Genomic DNA, 22,918 nt, shown 5'->3' on the forward strand with positions numbered 1-22,918 from the left:
TCTTTCAGAGATAGCTTGTCTGCAGAACACAAGCCTCTTCCTGTGTTCAGGAATCTGTTTAGCAGGGTGACTTGAAGGACTGAATAGTGACCTTTGCATGTGGTGAGTGGACTTACTTTCAGGATTTGAGAGGGGAATCAGAGGTAGTTTTTAAAGTGGATTGTGCTATGACCCTATTATGGACCATTTGCTAATCAAACAGTTTCAAGTGGGCCGAAAACACTGGTAGCTCTTTTTTTTTTTTTTTTTTTTTTTTTTTTTACGTTTAGTGGTGAATATGTACAAATGATATGTCTGTCATCCACAGGATTAAGGTCAGTATTTTCTCTGTAGTAAAGCACCTTGTCCTGAGATTCACTCAGTCTGAAACCATGCTTACTCGTTGTTCAGGAATGAACGAAATTAAGAAATGAAAAAGAAAGCCACAGACAATGGATACATTTATCACTGAATTTTCTTTGCTTGATAGTTGAAACACAAATATTAATTATCACCCAGACATAAACACATAGTTACTATAAAAGAAACTGAGAATCTGACCTGTATGTTGAAATTATCTTGCCCTTTGAGAGTATGTTTCCTTTTGGGGTTTGAATCATAGCGGATTTAGTCAATCAGGAATGAGAAGGTTTCCTTGATGTTCAGTATTAAGGGAGAAGAATACAAAATAAAGTAGACAGGTGTTCTAGTGAGTTTAAGGAAACATTCGTATGAGTGGAGGTAAACGGAGTCCTGTCTGCCGAGGGTCAGCAGAAGGTCGGATGTGAGTCTCAAGTGATGTCTGTATCTTAAGACAAGACTCCTGTGTCCGAAAGCTTCAGCTCATGTCTTCCTCAAAATACCAGGTACTTCTTAACATGTGTGTCTGTAGAAAAGCGGTTGCAGAAGCTGCAGGTCTCTCAAAACAGGGAGAGCCGACTTTCAGGCTGTGATGTACAGCAGAGGGACCCGGTTTCAAGTCTGTGCTAAACTCCTCTGAGCCATCCCGCCATCTAGCCAACCTCCAGCTCCCTGAAACACCACCTGACCCTGCTCTGCTCCTATCCATTGTAAATGAGGAGGAGGGTAGAATCCCATTCTCTGCAGAGCTGTGAATCCCCATTGACAATGTCTGAGGGAAAATCCCCCAGACACACCCCCCTTTCCACAGTCCTCTCTGTTAACCACAGAAGGGGTGGATTTTTAATGCTAGAAACTCGAGAAGGGCATAAAAAATAGCACACAGATATACAAATCCTTATTTTATTATTACTGTGAATTCTTCTTTCTTAGAATTTCCTTTTTTTTTTCTTGGTGGCAGCATAAAGGCAGTTAAAGAGACTTTTGGTGACATTCTCTTTGTTTAATGAAGCTTGGACTTATGGGCAAGTGCCTTGAACTGCCGTTATTATCTGCATGAGTGAAAAGGGCTGAGGGTCCAGATCTGTGCAAAGAGTTTTATTGCAAATAGGCACATTGATCATTCATAATCAGACTTACCAGGTCAGCAGTGCCGCAGAGCAGCAGGCGCTGCAAAAGCTGACCAAGAGAGCAGGGGAACGCGTAGATTAGCACGGCAGTCAAGCAGATTGGGTTTTCTTTTCTCCCACGGTGGTCTTTTCTGCTTTCATCTCGCAGAAAGCGGGTGAGAACCAAACACACTTGAATCTCATCCTATGCAGCCTATCACTGGTCCTCCGGGGGGCTCTCCATGTTTCGGGAACCCTGCTTTGGTAAAAGGTGCATCCCTGTGACGCAGGTCTGTGATTTGTTTCCTTGTTGTCAGCTATTCAGAACACTGTAGTGCCGTTTCGTTGTCAAGAGCTTTTTCTTCATTTGCTCAGAGTCACATTTGGAAAAGACTACAAGAAAAAGGCTCTCATCTGAAGCCTCAGTGTGATCGTGAAAATTAATGTTCTTGTTCATTGTTTGAAATACATTTTTAATACACACGAATTTCATTGAAATTCACCGTTGTGTAGATGGCTGTGCCTATGGAAGCCTAGGGAGCATGCTTCTGTAATGATCCACTGAGAAGATTTTTCCTCGGGGCTGTGTCTGTGTAGGTATTGGATCGTCAGTAACACTGTGATGGGTGGAGAAGGTGAGAGTCTGCCTACTAAGTTACAAGTTCAGGAGACCTGAAACTACATGCATTCTTAGGTTTTACACCTACCAAGCCTTTAATAAGGAGTATGAAAAGTATCTTCTCAGTGCCTCATTACAGAAAATAACCACAGGAGGCAGAGGGAGGAAGGGACCTGGGTGGGAGAGAGTAGGGGGAGGGGAAAGGGACAGGATCAGGTATGGGGGAGACAGGAGAAAAGTCCATTTGGCCTTAAGAATGAATAGAAATAGGTAGCTATGGCAGGTGGGGGAGGGGGGAACCTCTAGCAAGTCCCAGAGACACAGGATGTGAGAGGCTCCCAGGACTCAATGGGGGTGACCTTAGCCAAAATGCTCAACAGTGGGGAGAAGAAACTTGAAGAGACCACCTTCAGTAGATAGACAGGTTCCCAGTGGAGGGAATGGGGCCACCCACGTATCTTCAAATAATTTGCCCCAGAAATGTTCCTGTCTAAAAGAAAAGCAGTGACAAGAGTGGAACAGAGACTGAAGGAAAGGCCAACCAGTGACTGGCCCAACTTGGGATCCATCCCATTGGTGGGCACCAATCCCTGACATTTCTGATGCCATGTTGTGCTTGCAGACAGGAACCTAGCATGACTGACCTCTGAGAGGCTCTACCAGCAGATACTCACAGTCAACAACTGGACTGAGGTCAGGGACCCTATGGAAGAGTTAGGGGAGGGATCGAAGGAGCTGAAGGGGATGGCAACCTCATAGGAAGAACAATAGCATCAACTAACTGGACCACCCAGAGCTCCCAGAGACCAAGCCACCAACTAAAGAGCATACATGGGCTAGTTCCTGCCCCTGACACATATGTAGCAGAGGACTGCATTGTCTGGCCTCAGTGGGAGAGGGTGTGCCTAATCCTGCAGAGACTTGATGCCCCAGGGGAGGGGGATGATGGGGGGGTGAGATGGGGAGAAGTAGGTGAATAAGGGGAGAAGGTATGAGATGAAGATCTCTGGGAGGGCAGACCGGGAAGCAGGGGACAACATTCAAAATGTAAATAAATAAAATAATTTAATAAAAAATAAAATAAAAAAAAGATAGAAAACAAACAAACAAACAAAGGGTAACTGGCAGGAATTTACCTGAACAGAGTTTGAAATCAAGGGGCAAGGATATAATTGAGCAGAACTTGAAATCTAGGAGAAGGGTTTTCTGTTTCATTTTCTTTTTTTTGTAGATTAAACAGCATATGTTGTAAACTTAATTTGGTGTCCTGCATTCGCTCATAAAAGTGATACTTCTAGCCCACTGTACACTGGGTGTAGTAGGCCTGCTATTGTTATGACAAAACCACAACCAAAAGCAACTTGAGAATGAAAGGGCTTATTTTTCTGTAGGCCCCTCCCTTTATATTCCACCACCAAGGACAGTCAGGACAGGAGCACAGTTAACAACCTGGAGGCAGGAACCGAAGCAGAAGCCATGGATAAGGGGTGCTGCTTCCTGGCTTCCTTCCCATGGCTTGCTCAGTTTCCTTCCTTACACACATCAGGATTAAACACCAGTCCAAAGAGGCACAACCTGGTGGTGGCCTGGGCCCTCTCATGTCAGTCATTAATAAGAAAATACCCTCCCAGACTCACCTACAAGCCAATATGATATAGACATTTTCTCTATTGAAGTCCTCCCTCCCAGATGACCCTGGCTTAGGCCATGTTGACAACAAACAAACAAACAAACAAACAATACCCTCACCCCAAAACTAACCAGCAAACTGGATATGCTCTGCTTTATTTTTCTATTGATGACTAATTGGCAATGAGGTATTCACACATGGCCACTCAATTGACCTAGTGACTTATGCCAATCGATGCCAGATGGTTGGCAAGACTAAAGATTTTACTGAATCATGTAGATGATGACTCCCTTAAGTTTTTGGTGTCCCCTGATAATCAGTATGCTAAATGAACACTGGATACACGGCAGGATTAAGAAGGAAACTAGAACCAGTTTGTCAATCAAACCTCGGACTTGATCCTGCCACTGAGATGTAACCAGGATCAGGATTCTCCTACCATACTGAGAAATGAATAATGATTTCTATTCTAAAATAATTGAAAGTGCATGCCTTACATATGAAAGTAATTCCTGGTTATTCCATAATATTAAACAAACAAAAAGATGCTAAAGTCATCACAGTCTAGCAATCCTTAGTTAATCATTTTATGTAGGTAATTGATTAGTCAATACTTAAGATAATAGTAATTTTATGTAAGCCATTAAGAAGAGGAAGTTGAACCTTAGGATTTTTAAAGTAAAACACACTTTATAACTTCAATACTCATAACTAAACGAGCTTAAGGCTGAGACAGGATGTGTGAATACATATTGTAACCTATAATAAACCACAAAATATGCACGATAAATACAAAAAAGTAAGATGACATATTAAAGTGATAGCACCGAGAGCTACTGTGGGTGTAAGTGGAAAAGGAAAACAAACAACAATAAGACCAGTGATCAATATTGATATAATAGGAAAAACAGAACAGTGAAAGATTAGAAAAGGTTACACTAGAGATGGGGCAGGGTGATGACGGGGCTCTGGTCACAGGTAGAATAAAGAGAAGTGAAGAGATCCAATTAAATAATTGAAAACAATCTTGGCTTTCAGGAGGCTGAGGCAGGGCAATCCCCCAAAGCAAACCAGCTTTTATTCCTTGGGAAAACTTAACAAAAGGAACATGAAGATGAAAAGAAAAGAGGAGAGGTTGGGGTGGGCAAAAGGGGGACAGACAATCAGGCATCACATCACAGAGTAGGAAAGCTGGCCTGATGAGTAGGCGCCATTATTAGGTAAAGGAGCAGTGGGTGTGAGAGAAGTGAGAGGTGCTGGGAGCAGAGATCTGAATGTGGCTTCTCCTTGCTTGCTGGTGCTGCCCTTGACTCTCAGCATGCATTCTTGAGCTCCCAGCTGCGTGTTCTATTGTATAGATAGGCCCTTAATTTGGTTATGAATTCTGTTCCTTCCAAGCTTCCTCAAGGTTAGTGGTTAGTGTGTGCCTGAAACCTCTGTCCTGGCATGACCAGGGTTCAACTTTACTAAACACTATGTGGTTCTGACACTACGGTTTTTTTTGTTTTGTTTTGTTGTTTTGTTTTGTTTTTTGTTGTTGTTGTTGTTTTGTTTCTTCCTGCAGGAAGTCCAATCTTAAGTGTATAGTCCACATAGGATGCTTGTTCTGAGTTTTTCTAAGTGTGTGCAATTCATGAGAGTGTGGGGTACCTGAGCCACCAACTCAGCAGCTCAGTAGGTATATTTTAAGAAAGGATATTTAGGGGCTGAACCGAGGTTAAGAGTATATATTCCTCTTGCAGAGGAACTTACTTTGTGTCCCAGCACCCACATAGATGGCTTACTACTGTTCGTAATACCAGCTCTTGGGGGAAAAAATCAATGTCTCTGGCCTCTGTAGGCATCCATACTTATGTGTATATATCCATAAGAATACATACACACACACAGACACACACACACACACATACATACCTCTTAAAAATGACATTGACTGAGTGCCTGGTTTGCTTTGTACTTCTGCCAGTGCTGTTGTAGTGTTTCTTTGCCTTTTATTCTTCTTTTCTTTAAAATTTCTATAAATCTTAGGGAAATAATACCATTATTCCCTTGTTTTTTTCCAGATATCCTTGGAATTATTTTATCTTCCTTCCTTTTTCCTTTTTTTATATTGACTTTCCATCTCTGTCTCCAGTTAAAGTGGCCTCACCACCAATTTTACCCATCTTTTTGTTAAAATCATGTATATCCTGCTATTTCCCTCTCCATATAAGTCTATGTATATACATATATTACTATACGTTTACACAAAAAAAATCCCACTTGGGTTTACAATGCTTCCCCCAAGAGCCTTAGACTATCTAATAAAACCTCCAAAGAGAGAAGCCCTTTGCATGAGAAAACCCCCTTTGAATTGTTTATCAGAGACTCCCAAAACAATATAGGCTATTGCTGCTGTTGCCCTTGGTTGCCTTCCAGAGGTTGAAAAGTAGGTCTCTGTCACTGAAGACACCATGCTATAAGACCTGGAGAACCTGAACGGGGTCTGACTCAAAGCCCTTTTCCTAAGGACTAGCCTCCATAAGGGGTGATACACAAGCTGCAGTGGGATGGAAGTAATATTTCTACCCAGCTATGAGCTACAATGATGACTGGCATGGTAATGACAACCCTAAGTGTCATTTATATCTTGATGGTAACTAACATCTCTCTGATTGGACATAAGGGCAACTCAATAGGGAAGAAATCTTATCTGGAAATGGAAACCTAGCCATCTTTCTGGAGCTAGGCAGGTCATGGATTTTTAGAAAAGAACCTATCACTACCAGTTTATAAGTCATCATAAAATCTAACTGTATTAACATTTACCCCATGTCCACAGATAAATGGAGCTCTCACTCATTGTAAATGTATCTTTTTAACAGATGGAGACCATTACAGAAAATTGTAAATAGTCAAAATGCAGAGAGCAAGGGTGGTTGGGAGGCACTCCCTGTCAATGGATCTACAACACAGCTCCTGCCCATGAGGCTCAGGGAACATCATGGAAGAGCAGGAGGAAAGATTTTAGGAGCCAGAGGGCTGTGAAATCTGATGTGAGATTGGATGTTCCATAAATGAAAGAGAAGCTTCATCCATGATATCTCAATCATGTGGCTACCTAAACAAGGACACCAACAGACATGCTAACACAGAAGGGGGAAATCTAATAGGGCCCAACCCAGACACAAAGAATTACAGGCAACTCAAGAGTGTTGTGATCAGGACAGTTCACCTTGGAAAAATAGTCTTCCCTATAGATGAGTCCTCTATTTGATTATTCAATACCAAGTGTTCTGTGCTGGAAATATATACATACAAGTAATGTTAAATGTACTGAGAAGGTAGTGTGTATATATACACACACACACACACACACACACACACACACACACACACACACATTTAGATGTCTGTCTGGTGTATGTCTGTGTGTAAAACAATAACAAAAAATTAAGCCGTGATTCCAAGAGGGAATGGGGGTGTACAATGGGTGGGATTGGAATGGAAAGTCCATATTTTCCTTTTTAAAATTAAAAACTCCACGTTAGTGAGCACGTGAAGATTGCTTGCATCTCCCTCTGAGCCCTGGCTCCTGCTGTCTTCTGGGCTGACTCGCCCTGGGAGAGCAGAGCTCATGAATCTCCCCAGAGCTTTCTGGTGGAACTCTGGTCTCTCCCCTGTTCTGTCATAAAGTTTCCCATTTCCCTTTCCGTTCCATGTGGAGATCCTTGTTCAGCACCCACTCTTCTGATAGCTGCTAACCAGCTCCCCCAGATACATTCCTCAGACGTTCTCGCAGAAATGTCTGCGTGATGTCCGTGATGTCCGCTAGCCTCTCTCTCTCTCTACTCTGCTTTGTTCTTAGTCTTTGGCACTTTCCTGAGCACACTTCTCCACTTCCAGTGGCTTAGGTCTTGGCATTCCATGTCACACTTTCCTACAGTCAAGTCTGTCCACTTTCTTCCCTTTAATGTGTTAAACAGTTATGTCCATTGACACCTTTTATTTTCTTTTTCAAAACAGCTTCTATTTATTCTTTTTTCCCCATCATGTCAGAGACTTTGGAATAAGCACCAGGCTAAGGGCAAATACTGACTCTCCAATCTTGATACAATTTCAAAACTCAGTATTTGAATATGATATCATCTTGATACTTCATGAAAATTAATAATTATATTGTTTTTTTGCAATCCAAAACATTTTGAGGGGCTAGAGATATGGCTCCATAGTTAAGATCACCTATTGCTTTCATAGAGGCTCTCCTGGAAGACCAGAGTTCAGTTCCCAACACCCACATGAGGAGTCTCAAAATTGTTGCTAACTCCAGCTCCAAGGAGATTGAATGCTTCTGGTCTTCTTGATACCTGTACTCATGTACACACACACTCACACACCACATACATGCCACACACACACCATACTCACACAACTCACACTCACACACTCACACAGACACCGCATCTACTCATTCACTCACACACCATACACACACACACTCATACAGACACTACATACACCACACATACACATACCACACACTTGTACACTCACACACATATTTAAAAATAATAAAAAATAATATTAATAAAATGTTTTGAATTATTTTTTAGAACCAGGTTAAAGTAAGAAATATGTAATTAATATAAAAGTTCTCAGGATGTAATTAGAATTACAAGGTTACTAGAATGTTATTAGAATTAGGACACAGCTTATGCTAATGAACTGATTCTTCACCTTCCTTTCTTATGTTTCTAGAATCTGAATATCCTTGTCTTTCCCTAAACAATTTTAAGTAACCCTTGTTATTTCTACTCTTTTTCTACATTTACAAGAAGACTTATTTGTACACTTGGTTTTATTTTCAGGTGTAGCTTGCACATGCACACACACACACACACACACACACACACACACACACACACACACACACATGTATGTCCTGTGGGCATGCACTTTGCATCCAGAGAAGCAAATCTAGGGCTTTAGCACTGTTGATTAACATCTGCATCTGCTTCGCTGTTCTTGGATTCATTATACTTGCAATGAATGAGGGAACTGACTCACAAGCCCTAAGGCCAACTCTCTCATCTTAAGCCAAAAAGTCTTATGGAGACTTTTAAAAAGTATACCATTAATCTATCTATCTATCTATCTATCTATCTATCTATCTATCTATCTATCTATCTATCACCTATCTATAAAATATATCTATATCTATTTTCCTATTACTAGCAAAGAATATGATACTCACATTTTGTCTTGTTTATAAGAAAACTGAACACTATTCTTTGAAAAGGGTTACTTTTTCCTAAAAACAACTTTTAAATAGTAATGGTTATCATTAAGATATAACATTTCTACTCTTATGTTGTTTATCTACTGAGTTCTCAGATATTCTCAAGCAGGATTTGGAAGCTGTGGCCGCACATAACTTTACAAAAGGATGCTGGTGTTTATTGTATGTAACTGTGCTACTTTGCTGCTTTTGAGCCCAGTAGTTCTAATAGGTAACTAATTGACTGCCACTGACATCCATAAAAATGGCACAATGAGAGTGTTCAAACATTTAGATTAGTCTGTTGAGCACTTTGCTTTGTGTGTGAATTATACTCTTCACAGAAATAGGTAAGTGATGTCTACAAGTAATTACCGCCCTGTGCACTACTTTATTTATGAAACATTAAAGAATATGGCTATATATTTGTAATTACGTACTGATTGAATGCTATGTAAATACTCATCTATTATCTGAATGTTTCCTAAGTGATAGGTACTTGAAAGAATTATATAGAAATAATCCTACCTCATCTTTATTTGAATAAGTTATTTGATATATTTTCTTTTGCAGTTACATTGACATGGCCTACAAGTGCAGATTAATATTTTTTGAAATCTTTGGACTATTTTATGTTCATTGTTCTGACTTTGTGATTTGATCTGTCAATTCAATTGTTAATTTATACATTTCTATAATTGGTAGATATACCTTTTTGTTTAATTCAGTGCTATTTTTGAAATATTACTTTATCTTCATATCACTACAAACATTAAACTATTGTAGCAAATCTATAGTGATACCCAAAAGAGGGAATTAATTATTTCATGTTCTTCCCTTTACAAAAAACCAGTGAAATATGTAGATCAGCAGGTATTTCTGGATTTCTTCATTCTTCAGGCGCAGTAAGATTGCATTCACCTGCCCACCCCCTGCTACTGTATATGACTGTGAGCTTGCTTCTTGTTAAGTGATTTATGTTACATACTTTTGTAAAGACCAAGAACCTGTACTTTTCTTGTGATACTTTCTCCTCACTGCAAAGATTTTAAAATTATATACTAAGGTTCAATTTTCATCACTAAGTCCTTGAGAAATCTTGATAAATGGATTATTGTTGGGTTAACAGCCCCATTGCAAGCACATGTTGACGATGAAATATTCCTATATTTGCTAAGCCAGCATATCCTACCTTATTACAACAGAACAAAAGTTGGTATCCAAAAGAACATAAGTAAAGCTGACTTAGATTTCTGATGGGAAGCAAAAACAAAAAAACCAAAACAACAACAACAAAAAACCCAAAAACCAAAAAACAAACTCAAAAACCAAAAACCAAACCAAACCAAAAAATAAACAAACAAGACCAAAACAAAACAAAGCAAAAAGCACCCAACAAACAAACAAAAAGACCCCAACCCAACCAAAACAAACCAAAACAAGCCCCGCAAACCTCCCCAAAACTATTTAGGCATGGTGAATTAAAAAGGGTGTTATGATGCTATGATGTCCTATGATACCTGGGTAAAATTTTTGTTGAAGAAGTTGTGAAACAAGATGACTCAATAAATCTGTAGTTCTCAGGGAAAGGGTTAAAGACATTTTTAGTAGTTTTAGTGGCTGCATCATTCATATTCCCCAAGGATGGACCACTGGTATGTTGAGAGAATGAAGAAAAGACAGACAGTTAGACGCATGGACACACAGAAACGATCTTATGTGGTCTGGGCTTTTGAATAGAGCATCCTGGAATCTCGGTGTGTTTGTCATACACAGTTGAGCAGAGTGGTGAGGTTATTACATACAGATGAACGAGGCAGAATGGATAGTATTCAGCTGAATCAAAGAGGCAAGGTCATCTCTGTCAGAGCAGTCTCTGCAGGGAAGGGGTCCTGAAGTCATGAATATTCAGGGGTAGAAAGCTATAGTGCATATTTTCTGCACACACTATTGACACACTCACTTGACAACTACCTCCACCCCAATGCTTTGCCTTCCTGCTGAGCCTGAGGTTAGAAGGTCTTTGGTGTGACCACACCCACATCAGCAGAGCATGGTCAGTCTGGAATCTACTCACTCAGGAATCCCTCTGCTCTCTACATTTAATAATGTATGTTGGTTTGTGTTGGGTGCATTGATATGAAATTATATAAAAGAAAAAGGGCAGAAACTTACAGGAATGAATGGAAGTATAATATATGAATATTATGTCCTATAGGGTCCAAAAGGTAATATTTCCCTGAGCTCCAATCAGGAAAACAGAAAATGAGGAAGCTTATGAATCAAAAGAGCTAGTGATATCTCAGTCTGTTGGCCATAGTGAAATTCAGATAAATTGCTATGTTTTTTGTTTAGAACCTCCGATTGCATTAAGGTATTGTTTTAATTAGGGTTCTTATTGTAGTGATAAAAGACCATGGCCAAAAGCAATGTGGAGAAAAAACGGTTTATTTAATCTTATAGCTTGTAGTCTAGAATTCAGGGCAGGAACTCAGGCAAGGAACCTGGAGGCAGGAACTGAAACAGAGGCTCTGGAGGAGTTCTCTTTAGTGGTTTGCTCCTCGTGGCTTGCTCATCCTTCTTTCTTATAGCATCAAGGACCACCAGCCCAGCATTGGCACTGCTCTCAGTGAAATGTGCCCTCCTACATCAATCACCAGTCAAAAAGAGAACCATAAACCTATGGCCTATGTCCATGGGCCAATCTGATAAGGGTATCTTCTCAACTGGGGTTCCCTCTCTCAAAATGACTCTTTCTGATGTCAAGTTGACACAAAACAAGGTGTCACAGAGTAAGGTTCCAACTGAGGGTTAGCTACACTTTCATCATCAATAATGAACGCGATGGTTTAGGCATGTGGAATTTCTAACAAATTTTTATGGATTCAAATGGCAATAATGGTTGAAAATATGGCCAATTGAGGAAATAATTTTAAGAAATAGAAACTATAAAGAACTGTTTAGCACTTGAGGGTAACAAAATGAAATAGATTAAAAAATTCTATGAATTTTATCAAAGTGGAAAAATTTGGCATGTTTCTACAGAAGGCTTGTGGATTTATACTCTAGTTGGCAGAATTTGATTGACTATCAACTTATATGTCTCAATACTGTTCATCTTAAGCTTGAAGAAAATTCATAATATCACACCACATCACGAGGGATTTTCTACTGATAGTCTTGCTGTGCTGTATTGTAGTCATTTTTAGAACTGAAATAATATCAATATTTGTTTCACATTGCAAGATTTATAAATTACATACCTAATTATATACATTTATGTATATAAGTTACATATAGAGACTTGAAATTTTCATATAATTTATATATTGGATACTTGATATATATTGATAATATACTACAGCAATTTAAAAGCATTCTGTCAATGTATCTTACCAATGACAATCAGTATGATTTCCAATTGGCATAGATTATGTTCAATATATAGGCTCGATTTCTAGGTATAATTTACACAGTTCTCTATTGTGTTTTAATATTTGAAAGAGGAACTGTTACATATAACCTATGTTACCTTTTGTTTCAAGGGTCACACAGCTGCTGATTCAGAACTCTAGCTTGTGGGCTCTAGAAACCAATCATTGTTGGTCATTTCAAAAGTTAAATATAGGCTTTGATTCTTTTGAAATAGGGCTATCATAAAGAAAGGCCGGAGTTTCACATGCCCACAAACAAAATGTGCGTCTGTAGTCTACTTTAGAGGCTCTACCAGGAACCTGAAAGTGGCATCACTGAAAATGTTCACCATAAAACTATTCAAGAGCCACAAGAAGGCAGTGCTGTGTTGATCCTCATCCTCTACTTTTTTCTTGTTCTCTTTCTCCTTCTTTTGTCTTTCCCCCTTACTGTTATTCTTTTGCATTCCCTTTTGATCTTTTTAATGGTTAAAAAAATCAAAACAGAATAATGGCACTAATCACGTTACTACTAAAATTTGGTTCATAATTATTTTCCCCAAACCATGGTCATAGATGTTTAAGACAAAACTGTGACCATAATAACTGTGTAATATTAACAACTCCTCCAGGAAAAATAAAAGGCTTCCACATAAAATGGTGCCCTGGGTCTAGTAACATAAGTCCAAGGAAATGTAGACTAATTATTGAGTTTTATGTTTCTAAAATGCCTTTACAAACTCACAGATCTATATCTAATACTAAGCTTTGTGATTTATAGATTAACTAGGTAGCCCCTGACCTTAATAAAAGCAATAAAATTGTTATGGCTTCTTTTGTGCTAATCAGAAAGTCTGCAAGTAACAATTAATGAACTCCAAGTCCATTAAAATTTATAAGGCAAGATATTATCATGTGGTAGTGGAGCTGGGTGAGAGTGCTGTCAGGTTCAGCAAAGGTTGGTGCAGTCTTGTTCAAATGATGCGGTTATAAAACCAAGACAACCTCTAGCTTTTAGAGGGGCCATTGACAGGACTGTCCAAGGTAAGAATAGGTGGTGACTCAAGGCAAGCCATCACATGATACTTAAATAGTATTCACTATGAATGAGTGAATGAATGAGTGAAATTGTAAGCCAGGCATGGTGGCATGCACCTCCAGAACTTGGGAGGTTGAAGAAGGAGGACTACAGGTGAGACCAGCCTTCACAGCATAGATAGCTCCTGCCCAGCATGGATTATATATAAAACCGTCTTACAAAGCCTACACAGAAACCAACCAACCAACTAAATACACAAAACAACACATAAAAGCAGGTAATTGTGAGATTATTCCATAATGATCCAAAGATAGAAACAACCCAAAATGCCCAGCAAATGATAAATAAACAAAATGTGAGATATATATGTATATATATACATGTTTGATGAGTTATTAAAGAAACAAAGGACTGATTTTTGCTAACTATGAGTAGACATTGAAATTTTTATGCTAATTAAAAGAAGGCAGGTAGAAGGGCACATATTATTTGATTCTAGTCATATAAATGGCCCAGAAAAGGAAAAACTTTAGGTACAGAAAAACAATTGATAATTATCAGAAGGTAGGTGAAGAAGGTAAAAAGGAGTGACTGCTAATATGAGGCTTGCTATTTACAATTACAATATATGATAAGCGTGCCATAAAATTAGATAGTATGAGTGGATTTTAAATATATTAAATCTATAATATATAAATACTATGTATATTAAAATATTCTAAATTCTATACCTTGAAAGGAAAATTTGGGTGGATGAATGAGAACAATGCTTGTGGATCTCCCAGCTGCTAATCCAGAAGCCTAGCATGTGGGTCACACCTACACAATGACCAATTAATAGCTCTTGGGAGTTATTCACTCCCAAACATGGCAAGTTCTTTGTATATGTCTGCATGTAAAGACATATTTTTAAACATAAGTTTGACCAATATCATGAAGGAGTAATTGAAAGACTGCTATTAATAAAACCAGAAAGGGAATATTTTAAAAACATAATATAGCAAGCCAGAATGGCTAATATGAACAAATCTGAATTAGAAACATTGGAACTGAAAAGGCATCATACTTGTAATGATTTATTTAGCAGACGGAGTAGGTAAATGGTATACTTAATGCCTAAAACATAAAAGAGCATTAATAGGGTAGAATAATGAGGAGCTGACAGGGAAGAGAACATGAATGAAACATAACCCTGTAGGGCTAAGGAAAGACATGAAGACCATGTGTGAATGCTTGACAGTTACTTAGAAGGGAAGAAGGGAGTAGAATAAAGAAAGTTGCAAAGGGGGAAAAAACAGTATTTGAGTAATTGTTCTGATGTTTAAAATAGTGTGTCCACATAGTGTGCACTCAGACTACCATGGTGAATCAATGTCTTGGTAAGACCAGAGCATGTCGCAAACACACAGACATATCTTAACGTGACTGGACAAAGGTTTCTTAGAGAAGAAAGGCAAATAGGACTGACAGGTCCTTGGTAGAGATGTGTCCTACAGAAGAACGGGATGTGGGTTCAATGTGCTAGAGGATGTACCTGCAAATGTAGAGTTGTTTACACCTCAGAGGGAAGTGTGGGGAGTGTACAAACTGTAAAGATTTTCCCGAGTGATACAGTCATCCACAAATCAGCAAGAGCAGATGACAGTGGCCGAAAGAATGGATCAAAACACCACAAAACAGGGTTGGCCAACAGAGCAAAGGGGGCGATGAAGCTAGCAACTTCAGTTTTGTTTAAACATGGCAGAAACTTTGGAGAAGAATGGGGTGTTCAGAAAGTTATTAGAGTGTGCCGATGGCTGTTGTTTGGCAGTGAACATACCAGACGATTCATTAAAGGGCACTTCTCAGTGGGCAGGACTGGATCAAAGAGGAAGAAGGCATATCAAGACACAATAGGCCCATGCTCTGGTTCTGTGTAAGTTTCAATAAGACCGGTTAAGTTTACAGAATTCTATCTTTGGTGTCCAAAGTTCAAGGCTCTTGAAAGAAAACTGCATTTAGCCTGTTGCTGAGGCAAATCAGAGGTGGCTATTTACACAGTAAAGTTCCAGGAGGCAGTGCAGGTCCCAGACAGAAATGATAGCGTGTATGTGGTGTTTGGAGCAATGCCATTTAGGTGGCAGGCTGCCCTAAGCTTCTAGCTGTGTAGTGGTCAAACTTGGAGCAGAACCACTCAGTGACAATTTCTGAGTAGCAAATTAACCAGGCCATGGGGAGCAGTATGTCTTCTCTGTCCCAGGCACCATCAAAGATGACAAGGCTATCAGCTCTGTGTCTCCTTTACAGTCAGATTCTACACACTGCTCTGAACCCTTCCAGCTGACCTGCTTGCTGTGATAACAGGGAGGTTCTGGGGTGAGCAGGAGAAGCTAACATCGATACTGAAAAACAAGAGGATCCTGTCTCCCAACTCGTCTCTATCTTCCTAGCTCCAACTCGTAAGCACATGCTTAATGGCCAGAACTCTGACGACACATTAAAAAGTCTACCAAATACTATGACAAGGAATCAAAATCCAAACCAACAAGACCAAACCAAACCAAACCAAAACAGCAATCAGCAACCAATCAACCAAACAAAAACCAAGTGCACAAAATCCCTGGAGTTTCTAAGGCTAAACATTGAAAAGGGGCCACCCAGACATTAGTGGCCTTGGGAGGGCACAGGAACCCTTGCCTGTCTGGGAGGCAAGAGGGCTGCTGAGGTTCTGTTCCTGCTGAGAAACCTGGAGAGCTGGTAAGGACCTCAGGTCCATCATTTCCCAGTTCTCTAGATTCAAACCACCTCCTTTCCTTGACAAACGAGCCATGCCTCCTGCAGAAAACAGTCAGCTGCTCCTGCCGAGGTCATCTACCACAACCCCTAGCAACAGCTCCAACAGATAACCAGAGAAGGACATACGTCCCGCAGCATACTGGAGGAAGGCGTACCACGCACAAGGGTGCCCCTTCTGGCATTGTCAGAACCCTTGCCTTGCCCCAGCAGGGATTCTGTTTTTTTCTGCTCTTAACAGACCCAAGCAGTCTGGCTTTGGACCAGAAGCTACGGGGATGACAACCCTTCTGAAGCACCAGTTCCATCTCCAGGTATAGATTCACCTCAATACTTTTTTGGGGGTGGGGTGGGGTATGAAAGAATGTCCTTTGTAGGGAAGTTCTAGAAATGTCTCCTTTCCTTCTTTTCCTTCACCTCTGTAGAGAAAGCTTCATTAGCTTTGTATCGTTTCTTGGATACTTTTGATTCTCGTGATCTCTATCCAACTTCAGGCACCTCTGCTGCTAGACTATTGACTCCCAGTCAGTGGGGGCGATGAGTTCTGACCCTGGAAAGGAGAAGGTGGAAAGAGAGAACCAACTAAATCTCCAAGTTGTTCTGCAACTTCCACACGTGAGGCAGCATGCACATACCCCCCCACAGGCACACATGCACTAAGACTTTAAGTCAGTGTCAGTTATTATTGTATCAACATTTAGCTATTCTAAAGCTATACACGGGCCAGCACACTACTGCTATGGTCTCTGGATTCAACACAATGGGCCTTCACAGCTCTGTGGTGCTCCAACCTCCTCAAGAGCTTCTGACACCCTTTGTCTTTTCTTAGAAAAACAATTTTTCCATTCTTCTTCTACATAGATTTTCCTGGTTCATCAAAAAGACTTGACCCTATTTGCGAGAATTTTCTGTGCAACACTCAAGGTAGAACCTTTCTTTCATTTTACTTCAATGCTAAAATTAAGAACTAAGTCACCATTGTTTCTTGTAAAAATGAATTCTTAAGGAAGAAAGCTAACACTGCTTGTGGAGGGAGATTGCCCCTGTGGGCAAGCTGAGAAACACACAGATCTCTGGATCTCTTCTACCATCAAGAAGCATGGAGGTTGTCCTGGCCCATCAGCAAACACTTGGAAAGGTCATGAGGTCCAGACTCAGAGACTTCCATTATGACACATCTAAGCCTTTAAAACTATCACAAAAGCAAAAAGAATTTCCCTAAAGGAAGGACTGATTATCTCCCTAGACACGGAGAGGGCAGAATTATGATTTGGGAAACAAAAATGAATGGGAGGTCTCATCCAAGTGTTACTCCTCTCGAAAAGCAAAGAAACAGAGATGTCTTTCTGGATCAACTTGCAGAGTTGGGTAGAAGTGGCCACACAGCGGTTGGGCTCTCCTTGAGCCCTCATTCAGCTTTCACCAAAGCGTTGCTATTTCTAAGCAACCGGAGTCCTTCCTTAAGCTGCAGCACAGTGGGAAGTGTAATGCAAATATTTTCAGATGAGTCACCTCCTTTTATAAGTGGATTCTTAATATTTTGACTTTCTAGGGGATGTGTGGCAAAGCAAGGGGTGTTTCTCAGATACAGAGAATAGGGGAGTATGCACAGGCACCCTGCCGTCTTATAACCTGATCAGACACTCAACTCTAATTCAAAGTATAGGTGTTACTTTATTCCATAATTTTTAAAAAGTTGCTTATGTGAGTTTTAAATGGGAATTTTCTTGATTCTGGCTGAATATCTTTTCAATTGAAAATTAATTTCCAGAAAAAATATCTATTTTCACCCTCTTTATTATTCATGATTTTTTTGGCAGTAGAGGTCCAAAAAAATGTATCTTGTTGTTGATGCTACATATTTTGTTCATAAATTGTTATATAGACTCCTAGGGAAGACACATGGCTTAGAACATCCAGATACTCTGGAAAGCCAGGAGTAACTCCACGGGAGGGGCATATCATCTTGTAAAGTCCTGTGAAGCTAACTGTTGAATTACTTCTTCAGGGAAAGGTTGTAGCCCTGAAGAGTATAGCCTTGTTGTTGCATTAGATAACCTCTACCTATTATTTCAGGACACACAAGTTGCTATACATTCTCTCATCACTGGAAACACACACACAAACACACACACACACACACACACACACACACACACACACACACTTTCTCTCCTTCCCTCTCTCTCTTTCTCTCATGTGTGTGTGCATACACACATGTGGTATACATATGCATGTGTATGTACGTGTAGAGACCATAGTTTAATATTATGCACCTTCTTAACCATTGTCCATATATTTTATGAGACAATGATCCCCATTGATCCTGGAAATCACCGGCTTGCTTAGACCTGCTGGCCAGTGAGTGAGCTCTTAGGGATTTTAGAGATCTTTAATTATCACATGCATTCAAGAAGCACAAACCTGCCAGGCATGGTGGTGCATACCTCTAGTTCTAACACTTTTAACACTTGGGAGGCAGAGGCACAGGCAGAGGCAGGTGGATGCATGTGTGTTTGAGGCCAGCATGGCTACTTAGTGAGGCCTTGTCTCAAAAACCAAATAAAAGAAGGAGATGAGGAGGGGTGAAGGAGGACGAGAGGAGGAGAAGAAAGAGGAGGGGGAGAAGATTAAGAGGAAGAAGACAAGAAAGAGGAGAAATAGGAGGAGGGGGATTGAGAGAAGGAGGAGAAAGGAAGAGGAAGAGGAGGAGGAGGAAGAGAATGAGGAGGAAAAGGAGGAGGAAGAGGAGGAGGAGGAGGAGGAGAAGAAGAAGAAGAAGAAGAAGAAGAAGAAGAAGAAGAAGAAGAAGAAGAAGAAGAAGAAGAAAAAGAAGAAGAAACAATTACTTTTTCACAGGCTCAATTAAAATTATTTTACAAATGAAATCAGGAGTCAATTCAATGTCATGGGAAAACATCTAGAAACTACAGTATGCAAAGTATTTCTCTCTCTTTTTTTAAAGAAATACTGTTTAATTGAAGTAAATAAAGCTGAGCTCAAGCAGTTGGTGGCATTTCTCTCTTTTTAAGAAGCAGTAATTTACTTAATCTTATAGGAATGTAGGAAGATTCCTACTGAAGCCTCTAGGCCTTCCCATCTGTGGGGGTTTGAATGAAGATGGCCCTCAATCGGCCCATAAGGAATGGCATTATTAGGAGATGTGGCCTTTCTGGAGTAGATGTGGCCTTGTTTGAGGAACCATGTCACTGGGGGTGGGCTTTGAGGTTTCAGATGCCCAAGGCAGGCCAAGTGTCACTCTTCTTGTTGTCTGTCAATCTTGATGTAGAACTCTCAGCTTCTTCTCCAGCACCATGTCTGCCTGCAGGCTGCCATACTTCCTGCCATTACAACAATGGACTAAACGTCTGAACCTGTAAGCCAGTTCCAGTTAAATGTTTTCCTTTATAAGAGTTGCTGTAGTCATGGTGTCTCTTCATAGCAGTGAAGGCCTAAGATACTGTCTCTTAGATGCAGATGAAGTTAATGCCTACATTAAGATTGCCTACTACAATCTTAATGCCTGAATTTGGTGTGCAACATTTTGCCTCAAGCCTAACTAATTCTGGGAGTGTAGCTACCTCTAGGACCATAGAGGCTTACTCAGAATCCTCACAGGTATACTCTAGCGCTCTCTTTTGGGATCCTATACACCTACATCCTCTGACAGGAGCAGGATGACATCACCACTGGTAATGGTGCCCCTGCATTTAGTTGCCCTGTTCATTGCCCAACATCCTGTATGCTAAACCATTAAGTACCCACAGAAAGCCACATGGCCACTGGGCTGGTGTAACAACAGGCTGATTTTGGCTGAATGTGAAAAATGCACTGAGCTGAACCTCTGTGTCACCGCTGATCATGTCAGCTGCTGAGTGGCACTGCTGATGTCCCATGCCTCACTAAATGTCTGCTCTGTTCTCTTAGGACAGGAGAGAAATAGACATACATTCTCTTCTTTATTACTTTCTCTTTTCTGTCTTTTCTAAAGAATTCCTCATCATAGTGGTTTGCTCTCGATGGATGCAAAATAATTCACACAAACAGATGCCCATGACCCTGTCGCTAGCAATTCAGCAGGCACAGAAGCATTCTACACATTCAAGGACAAATTAACAGGGTATTGCAATAGAATAAATCTAAATCTATCAAAGTTAGATTTCACTTCGTAGGTTCGTTTGCAAAGTGAGAGGATGGAACTAGATGACTCACCAAACACCCAACCTGAGAGAATAACAATGAGAGTATTAGCTAGGCTAAGATGATGTGTCAAAGTGGGGAGGTCAAAGGGTAAGCAAAGAACACACATGCTTTGAAGTTCAGACATGAGCTTTCTGCAAAGCCTGGGCTACAAATCTTTCAGAAGCCCTGTCCCCTCACCTCCTTTCATCTAGTCATTCCTGTTTTGTGTGTACCACTTTAAACCTATTGTAGTCATTGTGAGCCTATGCATCTCCCATTACTAGGAGATAAGTACACTGTGGGATCTGTGGGTATCTCACTTCCTGCCCATTAGCAGTTACAGCACCATGCTTGCAATGGTGCTTACTTATTCTTCAAGTGACTGAAGGTGTCTAGGAAAACACAATTCCTGAACTAATGGAGTCACATGGGTTCTGGTTAGTGATGAATGATGGGAAACATGTTGGTTCTAGATAGAAAACACTGGACATGCTCTTTGTCTGTTAGAATAACTCCCCAGATATCAAGAGAGTGATAATTCAGTTTTTTTTGGTACTCATTATTTTATGAGCATTGACTGAATACCTACTTGTGCCAGACACCACGATTTTCCACTTTAAAAGTTAAGTAAAAGATTTGTACATATACATATGTAAATCTATTATTGCTTTGTTGGCATACTCTTGGGGCTATTTTATTGGGTTCTTATATTTTACCCTTCCAAACCTTATTCTATCTTAATCCATTCCAAGCTCCCCACCACTAGGTATGAGAGAAAGAAAGTTAGAGAGGATGGGAGCATAGACCTCTTTCGACCACTTCCTGCTGATTACGGGTGTTGAGTTCCTTGGGCCAAGTCCAATCTCCATCATCAGGATATGTCTAATCAGCAATCCAGCAATGGCAAAAGCAGCAGCAGGAGCCAGCAGTAGCAGGGACCAACAGCAGTGGGGCAGCAGCAGAGGGAGCAGCAACCACCACAGGCCTTCTCTGGACTTTCATATCTATACCTTCTCAAACATAAACTATCCACAGCTGGCAAAAATCACACCACTCCTAGAACAGGAGGCAATCACAGTGATTGGATGTGGACGAGCTGAAGCAGCCCACACCCCACACCTGGGATCAAAACAAAAACATTCACGCAACATAACTGGGTTTGTTAAGAGATCAAAATTCTCACTACGTTGCTTGACCCATAGCTTAAGAAGTAGTGCATAACCAAGCATTATAATTAGAACTTTTTTATTCTAACTAAAAAAATCCAAGTGGACCGCTGGGTTCTTCTTCAGCTCTGGGGACATTAAAGTCTGGACACATGAGCTTGAGGGGACTAAAGTAGTATATCAGCATATTAAAGCGCTTGTCTCTAACAGAAAGGTGTAAGTGTCTTCTAAGGTAAGTCCTTGTTAAAGGAGCAAGTCTTAAAAAATGGACATAAGGAATAAGATTCTACCCGTCGGAAAGAAAGAACGACGAAATGAAACAGGAAGCTAACACAGAAAACACAAGGTAATTTAAAATGATAGCAATATTATGTCCACAAATAGTGGAAATTATCATAGAATTAAATGGATGAGTCAGGTCAATGAAAGTCATACACTCTTAAGATTTGATTTAGAATGCTAAATAGCACATTTTTCTACAAGAGATATAACTTTTCAAAAGAAATATTGATGATAAAATCATGAGAGCAGGTCTTCCCTAGTCACAAGATTCACATGCATGGATTCAACCAATCATAGAACAAAAATATTTGAAAAAAACCCTCATTTGTACTGATCATGTACATATTTCTGTCATTATTTCCTAAAGAACATAGTTTAGTACCTACTTATTTAATACTTGCATTCAATGAATAATATTTTCCTTTTAAGGAACTGTGAGTGATCTGGAGATGGTATGTGGTGTATGGAAGAATGTGTGCAGTTTATATAGAAATAGGAAACCATTTTACATATGGTGCTTTAACATATCAGGAGCTTAGCCTCCACCAAGTGTCCTAGAAAAAAAGCTGGGTATTTAAGAAAGGAACAAGGAGACAAACAGGTATGTACCTATGTGTGAAGCCCAGAAGACATAATTATAGCATGTATTATATAATATAATATAATATAATATATAGCACACATATTTAATACATATACACACATATATGTGCATACACATATAACATATATATAACATACATATAGTATGATATATATGTATATATACTAGTAATATATTATTAGTAACTGATGCTCATACTGTGAAGATTACATTCTCTTTCTTCTCCCAACTCCTCTAGCAGCAACCACTGCTCTATAGTTTGTATGCTATTTATGTTTTTTTTTAAATTCTACAACAGATTATCACAAAATCAGGGGGTTAAAACATCATATTCATTATCTCATAGCTGTGCCAAGGGTATGAATCGGTGTCCCTTAGCTGGGTTCTTTGCTCTTTGGCAAGGATTACGTTAAGAGTTCTTTGGCTGGGCTGCATTCTCATGAGAACCTCCATGAACACAGGGCTCCTTCCAGATCCTGCAGGATGCCAGCCCAGTTCACCTTCTG

The sequence above is a fragment of the Mus musculus genome, chromosome 5, assembly GCF_000001635.26.
Source record: "Mus musculus strain C57BL/6J chromosome 5, GRCm38.p6 C57BL/6J".
Lineage (NCBI taxonomy): Eukaryota > Metazoa > Chordata > Mammalia > Rodentia > Muridae > Mus > Mus musculus.